At 33.7% G+C, this 18,429-nt stretch overlaps 1 protein-coding gene across 1 annotated transcript in view; it reads left to right on the plus strand.

Annotated features, from left to right (window-relative positions):
- The first annotated feature begins 9,626 nt into the window (after positions 1-9,626).
- Positions 9,627-18,429, plus strand: part of LOC115891551 (piezo-type mechanosensitive ion channel component-like) — a 133,469-nt gene continuing 124,666 nt past the window's right edge. The window contains exons 1-2 of the mRNA XM_030912039.1: positions 9,627-9,676; positions 15,653-15,812. The gene's annotated coding sequence lies outside the window, so the exon portion shown is untranslated. The remainder of the gene's footprint in view (positions 9,677-15,652; positions 15,813-18,429) is intronic.

The following is an 18,429-nucleotide window of genomic DNA, read 5'->3' on the forward strand; positions in this document are numbered from 1 at the left end:
TTAATAACTTAAAATTACTTAAACAAGTCTCAAATTACAGGCAATTATATGTATATGAAAGCATCAGAATTAATAAATGTAAAGATAGTGTGAACAGAGACAACGGTCCAATTCCTTCAAGTTCGTTGTTCCTACTACTCTAGTGCCGGAAATCTAACTGTTACGCTCGGTGGGTTCTGACTCGGTTGGCTAGATCTTGCCACGCCCACTCTGTGCCCACTGAGCGAGTATATAAACGCTCCAATTGTAGATTGTATTTTAGTTTATAATCATCTGTTGATGATGCTGACATGGTTAGAGAAACGCGCGTCCAGTGTAAAAGTAAAAGTGTTTTGGTGTATTGTCGTGATTTAGTGTTTTATTTTGCTATTTTTTCAATTATTATTTCTTTCAAGTTATTTTTCAATATTTCTGCTATGAACTGCTCATCATGTTCGACGACTGGGAAATGTTCGGCAGGACGTTTAGAGGTCGCGAAGCGTTACCAGATTCATTAAATGAACTTCGCTTGGCTCTTAAAGATAATAGGAAAGCATAACTCAATATGATATATGCAATCTCAGTGACAGTATGAACTGACGTCTACAGGCAGTTGTAGCAGCCAAGGGAGGCAATAGAAAGTATATATTAGGGTATCTTTACAATATTTTTTTTCTGTTTGTATACTTACTTGAGTATTATAACAGATGCCTTCTTTAATATCGTTAGTTCTGTTATCGTTATGAATGTTTATTAAAACCAGGACTGTATCGATAGTCTTTAACGTTTTTTTTTTAATTTAGTATAAAGTATCCAATGCAACGTTATGACAATGGCCACCAAAACCATATCGTTATATTTAAAAATTACATCAAAAAGTAATGGTAATTGAAAAAATTGCAAATTATGCGATCGTGATCAGTTCATTCCGCTACTAAAAATTTACCAAAGCATGTATTGATATGAATCAAAAAATAAAATGCTCAGGAGTCATGGTTCTGACCGTAAAATTATATTTTAGGAAAATTTACACACGAAAGAAAATTGCAGAGGGTGTTTTAAATTTAGGATAAAAAACAACCCCTCGATTAACCCTGTATAATATGCCAAATACTGAAGTTTTTAAAAAACTTGGTTTACAATTTAAAGTTGATATAATTATATACAGTTTGCTAAAAATATCATAAAAATAGGGATAAAAATAATAAAAATATAACACTTTAAATTTAACCATAATTTTCTCAGTTGCGTTTTTTTGCATCTGAGTGTAATGTAAATTTTTTTATCTACAACCGTTTGTGTGATTAGAACGACTCGGTCTACAACCTCGTCGTTCTAATCGTTCACACTCGTTGTTGTAATCATTTTCATAAATACACTTGTACTGTAAATAATTATTATCTACAACCGTTTAGTTATAACGTTTTTACATCACTATTTTTTAGTATTTCACTTACGTAATGAGATTCATAACACAACTAGTGGTGTTATGAATCTATAACACAGCTAGTTTTTATAATAATGAAAAACAACTACAAGCATCTTAATATATAAATTTTTGATACAAATTCCTACTACTAATTATTATAAATATTAATAACACATTTTTTACACTTCTTCAAAAGAATTCTTGCTGCTGATGATGATGATGATAATAATAGTGAAGGTCTAACTGAAATAGATTGGGCTGTTGATCGGTTTGGCTCGCACTCAGACTGGCATGCTTCCTCAGCGATTCTTGATCTCAAAATGTGCTGCGCGACAATTTTCTTGTTTTCTTTTGATGTATCTATATATCCCTCTGCAACGGAACTACTTCTCCAACCTCCATGACGCTTAACCATTAGTAGATCTGCCCCCGAGTCCGCCAGCAATGAGGCAGATGTGCGTCTAAAAGCGTGTCATGTATACTTCTCCGGTTCATTAAGGCACAAAAAACAAGCATTTTTTTAGGCATCGTCCCAAACCTGTTAATGCCAACGGGTTGAGTTGTACATTTCCCATTTTTAAAGAAAACAAAAAATCTACCATGCGCAGTATGAGGTGGTCGTAAAGACAAAAAGCTTCGCACCATTTCTACCAAAGTTATACCTTCTATGCCTCCTGATGTCAAGCAAAACTCTCTAAAAATTTGTGTTTTCGTGTTTGGCAGTCTTACATGAAATTGGGCACCCTCATCAGTCACATTTTCAAGTAATTTAGTTAATTCGTCCTTACTCTACACGCACCTGCGGTTCCAATTATTAATGCAACCTAAAACAAAAACAGAGATGTTAACATTAACGTGCTATAAGAAATAAAATATTGTAATGTTTACCTTCATAAGCAAAAATTGTTTGTTATCAGCTTCCTTCAGGAATTTTTCTAGATCATTTCTTGTGAAAGACCTTGATTTAATAGGTTGGTAGGACTCTGATTTTCTTTTGAGGAAAGCAATGATTTGGGCATATTTACTTATATCGACGTTCTTCTTCAGGGATATTGTGGCTCGCAACATAGAATAAAACGTCCATAGACTTGATACGTTGTTATTTCCGTGCAAGATTTTCAAAATATTTTAAAATTACTTTTTCATTGCATTGATTTTTCACCTTTATGTCATCACACCATGTCAAAAACTGGTTGTATGTTTTTTCATATTTTAATCGCGACTTTTCCGGCAATAATGATTCCGTGGCACGTACTGTTCGCAACTTCTACATATGAAGGGAGACTTTCGAAATCGCTCATCGTAATTTTTTAAATTATTTTTCTGGGCAAAAAGTGCTCGCGTTTACTTGACAGGGCAAACTGACTTTTCAGAAAAAAACCTCTCTACTTGATAAACAACGTTTGTAACTATAGTCCGAAGCAGGTAACAATTCCCCACAATTACAATTGAAAAAATGTGACAAATGTCATAGTTAAAGGTTTCTTTTTTTTTTTGGAGGTGTAAAATACTAAAATACCTTTACGTACGGAGTGTGGGACTCAATCTCTCCTTAAGCTGTCTGGAGGACACTACCCACTAAACGTCACCCCCTTGCTCCTGCCACGTCTACCTGGACCCGCTGGACGCATCTCCTCAAGTAGCGCCGGATTGTTCCTTTGTTGTCATTACCCCTGCCTTTCTCTGTATTTTGCCTCTAGTATATTTTAGGCCAGTTTTGAGATGGCTTCAAAGTTCTCTCTTCTTTCTGTTACCGATTTTAAGAAGGTATCTGCGGAGGTGTTGCCACCAATCGTCATGCGTACCTCACATCTTTCCTGTTCCCATCTTGGACAAGCAAACATTGTGTGTTCTGGAGTATCATTGGGTTCAGCACAGTATCGGCATTCCGCGACTTCCCTCTTTCCAATTTTACACGGGTAATCCCCAAAATTTCCTTGGCCACTCAATATTTGAGTAAGATAGAAGTTTACCTCTCCATGCTTTCTTTTAATCCACATATTTATATTTGGGATGAGCTTATATGTCCATCTTCCTTTTTGTGATACTTCCCATTCTGCCTGCCACTGCTGCACTGTGCGGTTTCTCTCCATCTCTCTGCTTGCCCTGGTTTGTACTTCACCCTTGAGAAAGAGTCGTTCTCTTTCTCTTGAGAGAAGATGCAAGGGCACCAGACCCGATATCACCAAGGCTGCCTCAGTTGAAGTTGTCCGATACGCCGAGCAGACCCTCAAAGCCATGACTCTCTGTGCACCTTCAAGTCTTTTTTTATTTACGTGCATATTGGTTGCTTCGTTCCACACAGGTGCTCCATACATAATAATATTCTGGCACGCATATGCTAACACTCTTCTCTTTGCTGGTGTTGGGCCCCAAACGTTTGGCAGTATTGCGGACAACGCTTTAGCAGTTCGTTGTGATTTCAGACACACAACTCCTTGATGTGCAGGCCCATCGTGAGTGCACGGTCTATGTGGAATCCAAGATAGTTGACTTGCTTTACTGGATTTATTATTATATCCTTAAAATTAAGCCTTATATGGTCAACTTTTCTCTTGCGGCTCAGTAAAATCGCCTCTGTTTTTTCCACAGCTATTTCGAGTCTGTGCTCACGCATCCATCTGGCTATGATTTTTAGTGTATCATCGACAGTCTGCATTAGGTCGAGGTCGTTTATTTTTTTTGTTTCTTTTAGTTTTTTTTGTTATTATCACAGCAAGATCATCGGCGTAACAGATCAACTCTGTCCCACCTGGTACAGTAAGCTCCATGACACTGTCGTATAATATGTTCCACAGAGTTGGCCCCAGCACCGAGCCCTGTGGGACGCCACCGAATACCTCTCTTTCATCTTCTCTATTGAGAACTATAAATCTATTATCAAGATAGCTTCTTATTATGTTCACCAAATAGCCACTTATGCCCCATCTTCTAAGTTCTTTAATAATTATTTCCCATGACGCGCAATTAATGCATTTTTAACGTCGACTAAAATCAAAGCATTATACCAAGTAGCTTTTCTTTTCACGATATCCGATATTTTCTTCATTGCATGTGTGGTTGATTTCCCCTTTACAAATCCATACTGGTTTGGATGCATACCATTTCGTTTCTTCCTAATTTCTTCCAAGAGTCGCGTATTGATGAGTTTCTCATAGACTTTCCCGATTACATCAATGAGGCAAATCGGACGATATTTTGGTGGATTATTTAGGTGCTTCCGGGGTTTCTCTATTAGGGTTAATTTGGATCTCTTCCATTCTTTATAGTTAGAGGTGGGCGACTAATAAACGAATATTAAAACAGCATTTTCTTATTTTTCGGTTGTAGATAAAACGTTGTACATGACACGTGCGTTTAAACATGATTACAACACTCGTGTGATTAGAACGACGAGGTCTACGACCTCGTCGTTCTAATCGTTCACACTCGATATTTTAATCATATTCATAAACACACCTGTACTCTAAACAACTATTGTAAAACACCACAAAAATAATTTTACACTAAAATCTTATTGAAATGGCAAGCACAAGCAAAAATCGAAACTACTTCATGATGTGATAAGACAAACCAATAATTCAAATTTATTCTAAAGTTTCACTCCGAACATCGAAATTAGTGGAATAAATTAGTGGTTTACATTAGCATAAAAGTTTTTCCTCTAATTTTAATAGATTAAGCATTCAAAACGTCAAAATTAGTGATAGTAATTTTTAATTAGTAGAAAGAGTCAACAACCTTTTTACTTTTGCCACTAATTACACTTAAAAATTTTATGTAATGTCATTTTGGCCTTTGACTATCATCCGTCCGGAAAAATTGGGGATAGAAATCAAAAATTTATAACCTAATTATTAGAGTTTCGCTATGGATATAACTGACTACCGCAAGCTTTTGTTCGGATATTCGATTAATTTGCATTAATGTTCTTTATGTTTTTTGTATTTCCATTAATGGTTCTTTATGAGGCTTAACAGTTTAGTAAAAAAATTATTTTAAAAAAGTGTTTATAGTGTGCTCTAGTGCAATACTTGTTACACTCTCATAGTTTTTATTTTAGATTGATATTGTTTATGGTTTGTTATTAATTTAACATTTTTTAGAACCTTTAATGTTGGTAAGTGGTTTGGTGCTATCAGTGATATTTCGAAAACTGAACCAGGAATCAAGAATCAGAACACCACAAGAAATTGAAGAAGATGAAATAAAACAAATACACAACAAGGAATTAGTACACGTTTTCTCTCAAATTTGTAAGTAAAATATAAAAATAGGAATATAAAATAGATTCTCAATTTTAAAAATGTGGAAAACTTTAGCTTAGATACTAATAACTAATATCGTAGAGACATCTGCTCGTTAAGAATTCAGATATTTTCTGACATTTACTCTCAAAAAGGAAACTTTAACAAATTATGAATAAATTTAATATTGTAGTATAACAACTCAAGCTCGTTCAACAAAGTTAAAGAGGTAATATTTTGGCCAACTGTATAACAATTTAAATGAAATAAAGAAACCTACGTTGCGTTATGTTAAAAATATTTTTATTGTGATTACCTCAGATGCGCTCGACAGAAGCAATATTAGGGAAATTTGAGGAGAATAGGTTATGAGAACCAAACGCTAACTTTGTAAATAACCCTACTTATTTTATTAAATGAAATGAATGGAGTGCCGTACTCTGTCTGGAAATCACAAGTAAAAGAGCATGTAGGGAAAACCTTGATCACTATTCCAAAGAATCTAACTATGCTGTTTTGAACTTTAATAAAAGAGTAATAATAATAAAATAAATACTGTCCTCATACCAAAGTTTGAAGTTTAACACATTTAAAACATTCATAACTGACGTGATAAGACGTTGGTAATTGGTAGGATTACATTCCCTATTAGGTCAGATACCGCCCATACCAGTGAAATGACGTTTCTACAAGGGAGACACATGAGAAACAAAATATGTTAAAGTGAACCTAAGTGTTCATCTAGTTCTAACATATACATATGAGATACACGCAGGTTTATATTGATAGAATTGTGTGATACAGTGTTTACTAGTTGTATACCGTATGCACTCAAGATTCTAAAGAGTTTTTTGTAACGTAACAAATAATAATTAAAATGATGAAATCTGACGTCGGTATATGGAGACATACAATGTATAACTCATATGTATGTGTGATACTTCGTATCATAGTTGTGCCTATAGTACACACCTTGTAAAAATGTGACGTATACACATGGTATAAATATCTATATAGACACTTTGTAATAGTGTGCTGTTGTGTCTACATTCTAGCATGAAATGAAGGTGTGTGCACGCGAGGATAGCCTCAGCGTAGACACACCGATCATGTGTATCTTATGTGTCTTCTCTCCTTTCTCCTTTCTACGAGTGGTATGTGTTAGCATTATTGTTTTATCATTCGGAAGCTCTATATAAATATTCTGTTTGTGTGTAGTTTAAAAGGGATTTTAAGGTAAACACAAGTTTTTAATTACCTTGTTACACCTTCCTAAGAGTATTATTAATATTATAGCAGCGACTATTCCCTTACTCGATACCCAATTTACCAAATTTTGACTCCAATGAATCAAAACTCCAAATATTCTCGTATAATGATAAAGAGGTTAGCTCTGCAATATAATTTTTTTTAATTTGGAAATAATAAAAATCTAAATGGACCAGAGAAAGAAAGATTTAAACACTTCAAAGAACTTACACTGATATTCGGTAAGTTATTGATGGATCAATATACACAGATATGTTTAATATTCAATAATCAGTTTCATATAAAATTTAAGGGTGAGATTGTTAATCTGGAAATAAAATACAACAAAGTCCAACAGAGTGCTCGATGAATGAGTATGCTAACAAACCAACTGCTTGGAGGGAAAAGAGGTGGAAAAAATGACTAAACGAGGTCCACCAAATCGTGGCGATATACCAGTGTTTACTATTTTAGTATGTTGTTATACTAGGTAGTTATATTTTTAATACATTTTGATACAAATTCTGTTCTTTTACAGCGTTTCTGGTTTCTGCAGTGTAAATTATTATTATTATTGTGTTATTTGTGCTATTGCGTTCCATGATATAAAGAAATATAAGAATTTTATTTTTTAACCACTTAGTCCATTTTATGGAAGAAAAATGGTACATTTAATACAAAACAAAAATGGAACAATTTTAAGGCTACTTCTCTTAAACTTACGATCAAGATACTTTTGGAAAATACAAAGTTTTGCCTTCCTAATTTTCATTCTAAAAAGATATAATTGGTATCATTGGATAAATATTTCTTAAAAAGAACGAAAAGTTATTCATCAAAACTTGTATTATATCCTAAATTCGTTCATAAGAAGTAGTTTTATCTAGCACAAGATATACGAAGCAAAATACATACGTATACACGCGGTAGTCACAACTGCAATGTGTAAACAGAGTTTTAACGTAATACACAAGCACTGTGAATCCTACGGCACACTGTGTATCCCTTACTTTGTGTATACGTAAATGCTATACGTGGCTACATTGTGAGGCGGACGTTTAACCTTTGTGCATACGTGTTGAACTACAATGTGTAAACGTAGCATATTTACATCGGGGGAATTGTGTCACCCTGTGTCTACATCTAATAATGTCGTCGTAAAAAATGTTATTTGATGTGCGGTATGGGCGACGTCGAGGCGACCCGAATCTGTATTCCCCAGGTGCAAATAAGGGTTGTCAGGCGGTCAAACCGACGTTGATACCCGACGTCGGGTTTATTGAACGTGACGTATACCCGAGGTTAGATAACGTCCAAATGCTACTTGGGTTGTCTTTATATTTAATTTTAAATTTGAAATCATTTACAGCATAAATCGAATAAATTAAATATGTGTATGTAATATATACCGGGTGCGTCTCAAAAGTGGCTCACCATTATAACATTTTTATTTTTTCAGATAAAAAAAAACGAGATTTGGTATGTTCATGGTATGTTAGTATATGACATAAATTAGGATTGGTTGACGTATTCAATTGTTTTCGGTCACTTCCTGTTTACCGCAAATTACTACAACTTTTGATTTTTAAATGGCACCCTCGGTATTTTTTTTTACTCTGTTCGATAGAAAATAACCCTCTGAATAGAATGACATATCATATGTCAACTTTTGACATTTTCGCATACGGTTTATTTAAAATTATAACTTGCGGTTCGTAAGTTTAACTTGCGGTTCGTGAGTTTTTTACGGCTATTACGTTATCTTGGACACTTCGCACTAAAAGAGGTTCTAAAAAGAACAATGTTTGACTGCAAGGTCTTCTAGAAAAAAAAATTAGCTTAAAATATAACAATATAATTCATTTAAACCAAAAACTCCTAATACAAAACTAAAATTTCAAAACGAATGACAGTGTCAGGAAATAAATAAATAAATGTGACAACTTCACATTTTTTACAGCAGAGCTGCCACTTGAAGCCCGACCGGAAACCAAAAGTTTAAATTCCAGTTAGTCAGTCCGGCGCCGAATATATCCATGGTTGGCAACAATGAATTTAAAAATCGCGCTCTAGATTACGTAACTAAAGGTTTAATTGGTATCACATTGAGTATTCTATTTAAAAATATACAACTTTGGTTTGAAAATATGTTCCTCAAACCAAATCACTCTGTATGTCGACAAAAATATTTCCAAATCGTGCGTTACCATTTTACCCATATTATGCAAAAAAATTGAAATGAAATTCACAAACCACACACTTAATATAAAGCTTTTTCGGAAACCTGAATCGCCCTGTATAATAATGGATTGCTAATCCGTTTATAAGTTTTACAATTTAGGTTAGTTTCCACTTGAAAATGGACAAGTGACATATCTGATTGAAATATTGTGTAAATTAAATAACACATTCAGACAATAGAAGCTTGAATTTCTTTTGGTATCGATTCTATACTTAATACATGTTTTGGTATCGATTCTATACTTAATACGTATCGATTATACTTAATACATGTTTCCTTTTTCAGGTATGTTCATTTGGATGCTACTCCTTTGTTTCTGTGCAGTTATACGAATAAGCCTATTCGGAGGACTGTACTACTTTCTGTTTCTTTCTTTTCTAACGTACTGGGCAATGAATAAACGTTTTGGTAGAGCGTGCGCTAAAATAGTTGGATGTATTTCATCGATTATTTTTGTACATATACACTGCTATATGCTTACCAATTTCAGCCTGTTCAGGATGAAGCCAATGTTCCTCATAGACTAATCAGGTAGTAAAATACATTCATTTACTATAATATACCACAGACAATTTATTTTACACTCTGGAGCTTTGAATAAAAAGATTAAGATAGGAGTATAATGATATCCGTGTATTCATGCAAGGTAGACGGACAAAGGGCTCTAGGGTGGGGATACATGACAGTTCTGTTTGACGATTCATTTAACACATTTGAAAAAAGCAAAATAAAAACACTAAATCACCACAATACACCAAAACACTTTTACTTTTACACTGGACGCGCGTTTCGCTAACCATGTTAGCATCATCAGCAGATGATTATAAACTAGTTAGAGTTTAGCAAAATAAAAACACTAAATCACCACAATACACCAAAACACTTTTACTTTTACACTGGACGCGCGTTTCGCTAACCATGTTAGCATCATCAGCAGATGATTATAAACTAGTTAGAGTTGATTATAAACTAGTTAGAGTTTATAATCATCTGCTGATGATGCTAACATGGTTAGCGAAACGCGCGTCCAGTGTAAAAGTAAAAGTGTTTTGGTGTATTGTGGTGATTTAGTGTTTTTATTTTGCTGTGTAACACCAAAGGTTCCAACCCTCAACTGTAATAACACATTTAAATTTGATTTGAAATTTTGTGGATTCGTCAGTCTTTACTGAGCTTATTTTATGTTATTTATTATTTATTCTACTACTGATAGTTGTTTAATAGTAGTAAATTTAGAAGGAGATTCTGGCGGAACTTAAATTGACAGTAAAAATATTACGATTTATTGAAAAAAACTCTAAAATAGTTGGTTGTGTAGAGTGCGGTAGATCTCGGTCAAAAATCGAGGTAATTAATGGACTAACTTATCGCTAGTAAGTGACTATACATATAATATACATACGTGTAATAAACGGACTAACGTGCGATAAACGTGTAATAGCGGACTCTGACGACTCATTTATGAAATTCACTTAAACAATCACTTAACTAATTATTTGTTTTTTCTTACATTTTTGCTTTTATTTACTACTTGTCAAAAATTAGATGTGAAAGAATTTAATTAGCTCAATTTGAATTAGCTGCTTCAATTATTCAATTATTATAATTTATCTATTTTTATTATTGTATATTTTTATAACAATTTTAATAACCAACAACATTTTTATTGACAACGTAAAATAAAACAATACATTATTGAGTCTACCCCATGTCTAATCTTTCTTTCTCGACTTGGTTCCATCCAGTGTTGGATATAAGCCTCTCCTAGGTTTTTTCATTCTTCGCGATCTCTAGCCAATCTTATTCATTGTCTTCCTGCCACTGTTCTGGCATCATCGACCCATCTCTTTTTTGGTTGGCCGACAATTCTTGTTGTTCCCCTAGGTTTCCATAGAATGACTTTTTTGGGCCATCGGTCTGAATCCTGCCTTGCCACATGGCCGATCCATTGCCATTTCAGACTTGCCACTCTTTAAACAATATCTATTAGTTTTGTTTTTTGATGTGTATGGGTGTTATTTTTTCCCTCATGGTGACTAATATGATTCTTTCCATGGCTCTTTGTGCAACTCGCAGTTGTTCTGCTGCTTCTTGGGTAATTGTCATAGTCTCTAAGCTATACGTACAGGTAGTATGCAGCTGTTGTAAGCCTTTTTTTAGGTTGATGGGCACCTTTTTATCCTTGAAAATATCGCTCATATTTCCAAATGCCAAATGGATCTTGGTTCCCTTTATCCAGCTTGATTTTATGACCTAAATATATATAATGGTCTACGTTTTCACTAACAACGTTGTCTGCGGTAATGTTATGGCTATTGTCGCTCATTATCTTGATCTTCAAGTTTATTTTAAGGCCAATTTTCTGGGATTGGTCATTTAGCTCCTTTAGCATGGTGTTCATTTCTTGAATGTCGGTGCTCAACAAGATAATATCGTCTGCGAACCTAAGATGGCTAACGAGTACCCCATCGATGTATAGACCTCTATTTTCCTATTCTAATTTTTTGGAGATATTTTCCCAGTGCCAGTGTAAATAACTTGGGAGAGACGGTATCTTTTTGTCTCACGCCCGAGTGGTATTTTTTCTGTTTTGAGATCATCAACTAATTTAACTTGGATGGTTGCACTATCATAGATATTTTTAATAATGGAATGATATCTGGAATCGATTCTCGCGTCCTTCATTGCACCTAGAAATTACCAGGTTTCGATGCTGTCAAAAGCTTTTTGGTAGTCTACAAAGGCCAATGTCTAATCTACATCATATTTTTACACGTTTTAAATAAAATTAAAACGGCACTGATAAACCGGAATTTAAGTCGACCAGTCTGGGACCCCGTCGCGGTCGATCTAAAATATTTTTGATATGCTTCTTCTTTAATCTTGTTATACAAAGCTCTGGACATTTGCTTCTCTCACATCTAAATAAACATCAACGAATTTATACAGCGTATCCCAGAAATAAGTGCAAGTATTTTGAAGGGACTTAGATCTGGCCAATAGAAACATTTTTTTTTCTTCACCATTTATAAAATAAATTGATAATGACCGAGTTATTTAACTTTATACAGGGTGGCCCATCGAAAACGTTCCGCAAGGCATAACGGCCAGGGTAATTTTTTTTCAAAAAATTCAATAACACGTCAATTTTGTTTGTGAGGGGGAAAATTTTTGTCCCAAAAATGATTGCAAAATATTCAACCCTCTAAGCGGCGGTCCCCCAATTTTTTTCAAATGGAAAGGGGGTCAAGTGGTATCGCAATGAATAGAGCTTTCTATTCTCTGTACTTTCCGGCTTCGTTTTTGAAAATCGGTCGAGTCATAGAGAAAATATAAAGGATTGAAATTTGAAAAGTTTATTCAAACATTTATAAGAGTAAATGATAAGGGTAAATTCCTTCGACCAATTTGCTGTTTTTTCTTATTATTTTTAGATGTTTACGCATTTTTCACAGGTGCAGTAGTTGCTAGATAGCTGTTCTGTGACTTATGCGTTGAAGTTTTTCTCAATATCCTTAAACTTTTTAACAATTATTGCAGAAAAAGAAGTATAGACTTATATAAGCATCACTTGCAGAAAAAGTGGAAATAATCGAACTTTATTTTAAAAATAATGAATGTGGCAATCGGGTTGCACAGATATTCAATGAACGCCATCCTGACAAACACCTTTATGGCAAAATTGTTCGCGAGTTAGTAGCAAAATTTCGCGAAACTGGTTCCGTTATGAATGAAAAGAGGCAGAGGGAAAATCCTGTAGTAAATGAAGCTATGGGGATATTCGTATTGGGCCAAGTTGCCATGGATGATAGTACCCTGAGTACAAAAAAATTAACCAATGAGACCGGCGTGAATCGTAAAAATGTCCAAAGGATATTAAAAAAACACAAGTTCTACCCGTACAAAATTCAGTTGGTACAAGAACTCAACGAAGACAATTTTAATCGTCGCTTGCAATTTTGTGAAACTATGAGTGAACGAGTGGCGAATGTTAATAATTTCCTATTTGTGTTTTTTCCTATATGTGTGTTTTTCGGATGAGTGTACTTTCTTTTTGAACGATGTAGTTAATCGGCACAACTGTCGGTACTGGGCTGAGGATAACCCCAGGGTTTTTCATGAGGTGCATACGCAAAATTCTCAGAAATTGAACGTGTGGGCTGGTATTTTTGGAAATTCTATTGTAGGTCAGTTTAACGATATTGAAAACTTCAACGTACAAGTCACAGAACAGCTATATAGCAACTACCGCACCTGATCGTTTAACCTTGTGGCAAGTGAAAAAACGCGTAAACATCTAGAAATAATAAGAAAAAAACTCAAATTGGTCGAAGGAATTTATCCTTATCATTTACTCTGTTAAATTTTTAAATAAACTTTTCAAATTTCAATTCTTCATATTTTCTCAATGACTCGACCGATTTTCAAAAACGAGGCGGGGAAATATAGAGAATAGAAAGCTCTTTTCATTGCGGCGCCACTTGACCCCCTTCCCATTTGAAAAAAGTTGGGGGATGACACCCCCGCTCAGAGCGTTGAATATTTTGCAATCATTTTTGGGGCAAAAGTTGTCCCCCTCACAAACAAAATTGACGTGTTTTTGGATTTTTTGAAAGAAAGAATACCCTGGCCGTTATGCATTGCGGAACGTTTTCGATGGACCACCCTGTATCTGTTATATCACATTACCTAAAACCGCAAATCTACACTTAACATTTCATTTTACTGCTATTCTTGATGACTTAAATACCCACGTGTATTTTGGCACAAAATACATTCGTATGCCATCTGAATTATGTAAGATTATTTTTTGAGAATTTAAACTCTGTTTTTCTATCTCAGACTCTTGTTTTTTTGAATAAACGCCAAAATAATTGATACTTCTATTTGAATAGTAAAGTATTTTGACAGGTTTACCTCACATTTAATATTTTTTAGGTTTATTGTTTTGAGTAAAATCGCAAATCAATTCTTCTTCTTCTTCTTTCTGTGCCTTGTGCTTAGCCGCACGTTGGCCATTGGCTGTAGTACTCTTCATATAATGTGTAGAGTGCCGTTTTCGGCTCTTCGAAATATGGTGGCTGCGTCGCTGATGTTACACCCTTCCCGTATGTTTCTTAGCCAGTAGTGTTGTTTTCTTCCTGGGCCTCGCCGTCCCTCTATTTTTCCTTGTAGAATTAGTTTAGGAATGTAATATTTGTCTCCTTTAAGGATATGGCCGAGCTAGAAAATATTTCTTTCTTTAACTATATTAAGTATTTCTCGTTCATAACCTGCCGTTCTTAAAACTTCTTTGTTGGTGGCATGTGCGGTCAAATCGTTGAATATTAGGCTTGACTACTTGACTATTGACAATGTAGGTCACACGTTGACTATTTACATAATTAAGCACTATTTTGGCACTATAAACAAATTTCCGGAAACTGAACAAGCGGCACTCAAAAGTTTTTCAATATTTTCCAGAAAATGTCAAGAAAAGTTTTCGCAAAAAAACTCATGGGCTGGTCTGTGGTGTTTCTGAAGTCGAACTATACCACCAGTTAAAATGTTTGCACTTATTTCTGGAACACCTTGTTTATTAACCTATTTATGTACTAACTTCTTTATACAGTGCGTCCCAATATTCCGTGGAAATAGAACTGCCACCTATTTATTTTTGAATCAAAATAAGTCCATAGGACACAATTTACCTCTATACAAAAGTGCTTCGTTTGTCCGCTAGAGGGCATCAAACGTTAAAAAAATAAGCACATTTTTTCAGTAAAAAAAACTTTTTAATAGTTATTTTTCATACAAGACGATAATGCAATTTTATCGTCGTGTATAAAACAATATTTTTTCCATAGCGAGTTACGTTTTAAAAAATATTCAGAAATTACTATTTCAAGGAATTTATTACGAGTAGAGAAAATATTGTGCTGGGTTGGCATTGGTTTCTATGTAATTTGATAAATAAATAAAGCTGTCTCTTTAGTTGTCAGTTTTGAGTCAATGTTTTTTAATTCTCTTTCGTGTCGATTGCTGATTGAATTGGAGCCAGAAATGGCTCAAAATGAAATAAGCAAATTACCAACAGATATTCAGGCTGAGGCGACAAACGCCATATCCAAACTACTTCCATTTAAATCTTATGAAAAGGAATACAAAAATTTTCAAAAATGGAAGCAATTAAAAAACGCGCGATAAGAAATAAAGTTTTTAACCTATCCTCATCCTATCCTCGCTGTTAAAGTATCATTTATCTACCCTTGCGGTTAAAGTACTATTTTATCTACTATTTTTGATAGATATAAGGCAATTTTAACAGTTGCTATGGAAAAAATATATTTTTTTTTAAAGTTTCAGGTCCTCTAGTGGACACACAAAGCACTTTTGTATACAGGTAAATTGTGTCCAATGAACTTATTATGATTCCAAAAATATGTAATAGTTCAATGTCAACGGAATATTGGGACACCCTGTATATTATTATCTTTCAAGTTTGAAATGAATTTCTGTGAATTTCAGGATATTGCAGGTGCATCCATTTAGAAAAACAGCCAGTTGTAATGATCCCAGAATATTTTTATGGATACCTCACCGAGGCATCACAAATTTGCTACCAGCTGCCCTTTATGCGCTCTATTCGCTCTCAGTTCTTCTAGCGCGTCATATATTGAAAGCCCATGTAAGTTGACATCGTAACTTAGTAGATCATAAGGTTATCAAAGGGCTTATGGCTCAATTACAATTTTTCGAATTTTGAGCTAAAAATGTATTTCTCATTATTTAAATTTTTGTCCCCACAGTGTAACAGATTAAAATGTTGTAGGTACTTTACTTTCAGTCCAGTTCAAATATAAAACTTAGTTTTCTTCCAAGTTCAAATAACTTAGGTATCTTAAAAAGAGCAAATAATATTGTCAAGAAAAATGGCGCATCCGCCAGAAATTAAAAATGTATTACTGGTTGCCTGCACAACCGCAACGTATCCGCCAGAAATTAAAAGACTTTTTCAGGCGCCATCTTTTAGTCAAGTCGAGAAGTAATGGAATCAGACAATAGAATTGTCTGGTATGAAGAAGTACGCTTTCCATTCAAAATTTCAGTGACAAGTGATTACTTCAAAATATTGTGAAGAAAAAACTATATCAAACTGAAAAAATCTAATCGAGTTATTTAATTTAAAAAATACTGCATTTGTACAAGCAAAATATAGGTGAAACAAACAAGGATGTATTTTAAACAAAACACCACAAACCAAAAATATATAAAAAGAACAATTTCTTACTGTCAAGCTTCAAGAAACTTCCTGCATTTATTATTATATTTATCAATATAACTTATGTACAAACAAAAAAAAAACATTAATATTGCACAGTAATAAATAAAACACAACATAAATAAAACAAAATATTTTATTAATAATAACACTTACTGAATTTTATACCTAAGCTGATCAATTAACTTTAATCTTAATTTTTTAAACAAGTACCTTTTGACATGGTTTCTGCAGTAGTAAAATATATTATTTACCTATTGTGTGATGTTATTTTACAGCTACTCAGTTTTTAGTACCATATACAAAATTGTATACAAACTTTACTATGGTAACTTTATTTGTGTATAAAACTCTCTGTCTAGACACCGAATATTAACTATAAACTGTGCTCTGGGTCTACAGTTAAGTTTCCCTCGATTTTTCCTCCACTTAACTTTAAAAACACAAAACACACAACTAATATCACGAACCAAAGTGCGAAAGCAATTAGCAAATCGGTATTTGACATAATTTGACACAAAATTATAACCTATAATTTAGCAAGACTTTGACAAGCCTCAAAAATCTTCGGGTCGGGTTTATACGCATATGCGTACGTATATGGTTCGTTGTTGCGTCAATCCAATAATAATGAAATATGATCTGTAATTTTGAAATAAACCAATAAAACTGGTTAAAAACAACAAGAGACGACTCATGATGGATTTATATATAAACCCATCCATAGTTAACTTAAAAAATATTAAAACCTTTTTTTTGTGAAATAAATAGATTGGTATGGACCCCATCTGCTTATTTTCTGTCATTGTCTGTCGAAATCTTACCTGAGAAAAAAAAAACAGAGTATACACTTAAATACCCACGTGTATTTGGCACAAATTCATAAGAAAGGCAGCAAAGAAGTTTCTGTGACCTTCATAAAGAGTTCATAGACAATCCGCATCAATGTATAGTTTGGGTTATTATTAGTTTGGGTGAAATAATCTGCACCAATATGTTATCGAGGCATACAAAAAGGTCCACAGACTTCGAGACATACGAAAAATCAAGTCAATTAAGCGTGTATCGCAATTTTCAGACCTTAAAAATTAGTTTTTTATAGCTATAGCAACTGCAGCGACTATGAAAAAAACTGTGTGATTTTCATAGAAAATAAGGGCACCTGTAATTCATTTGAGAATGTTATAAATCGTTAAAAGAGGTTTCAAATCTCTTAGATTTCTATTAATATTAAATAAATTTTATTAAAAATTGAACTAAAATTGTTAGTATCATTAAAAAACTTCAAATTCAAAAATTGTATCAGTCAAATTCCCTCATTTAAGATGAATATTAAAGTAAGTATAAATACAGCTCATTCTAAGCTCTACTTATCTTTAAGAAACATTTAAATCATTGTTGCAATTGGGCCTTAATGCCATTTCGAATGAACAATAGTATTAATAATGTACATTATAATAATAATAAATTTGATATCATAGTGTGTATTAAAACTACTAAAATACTTTTAAATTGGTATTATATTAACAACTTTTGTTTTTTAATCCAAAAAAAAGTTACCAATTTTCTCAATCAAAATATTTGTGGTCCTGAAAAGGACCTTCGTTTTCCCATGTTCGTCAAGGTAGGTAGATAAACGGTAAAAAAACAGGATAATGAAATTTAAAAAATTACAAAAATTGTTCAAAAGTGCCTCCCTCTTGCATTAAACAATAACCCAAACGATCATAAAATCCCCTCCTCACATTGGATAACATATCAGGGGTGACAGTGTCAAAGGCATTAAATATTTTCTGCCTTAACTGCTCCAAGTTTTGAATTTCTTCATGGCCGTAAATTTTAGATTTTATGTACCCCCATAAAAAGAAATCATTCACCGAGAAGTCAGGTGAAATTAAACGTCAGTCTAAACAAAACTGTCATTTTTGAAAACTTGTCAAAATTTGGACACACGCTAAATGGACTTGATTTTCCTATGTCTCGAAGTCTGTGGACTTTTCTGTATAATCTCACAGTAATTTAA

This window comes from Sitophilus oryzae, unplaced genomic scaffold (assembly GCF_002938485.1).
Source record: "Sitophilus oryzae breed Bouriz unplaced genomic scaffold, Soryzae_2.0 scaffold_1184_pilon_pilon, whole genome shotgun sequence".
Taxonomy (NCBI): Eukaryota; Metazoa; Arthropoda; class Insecta; order Coleoptera; family Curculionidae; genus Sitophilus; species Sitophilus oryzae.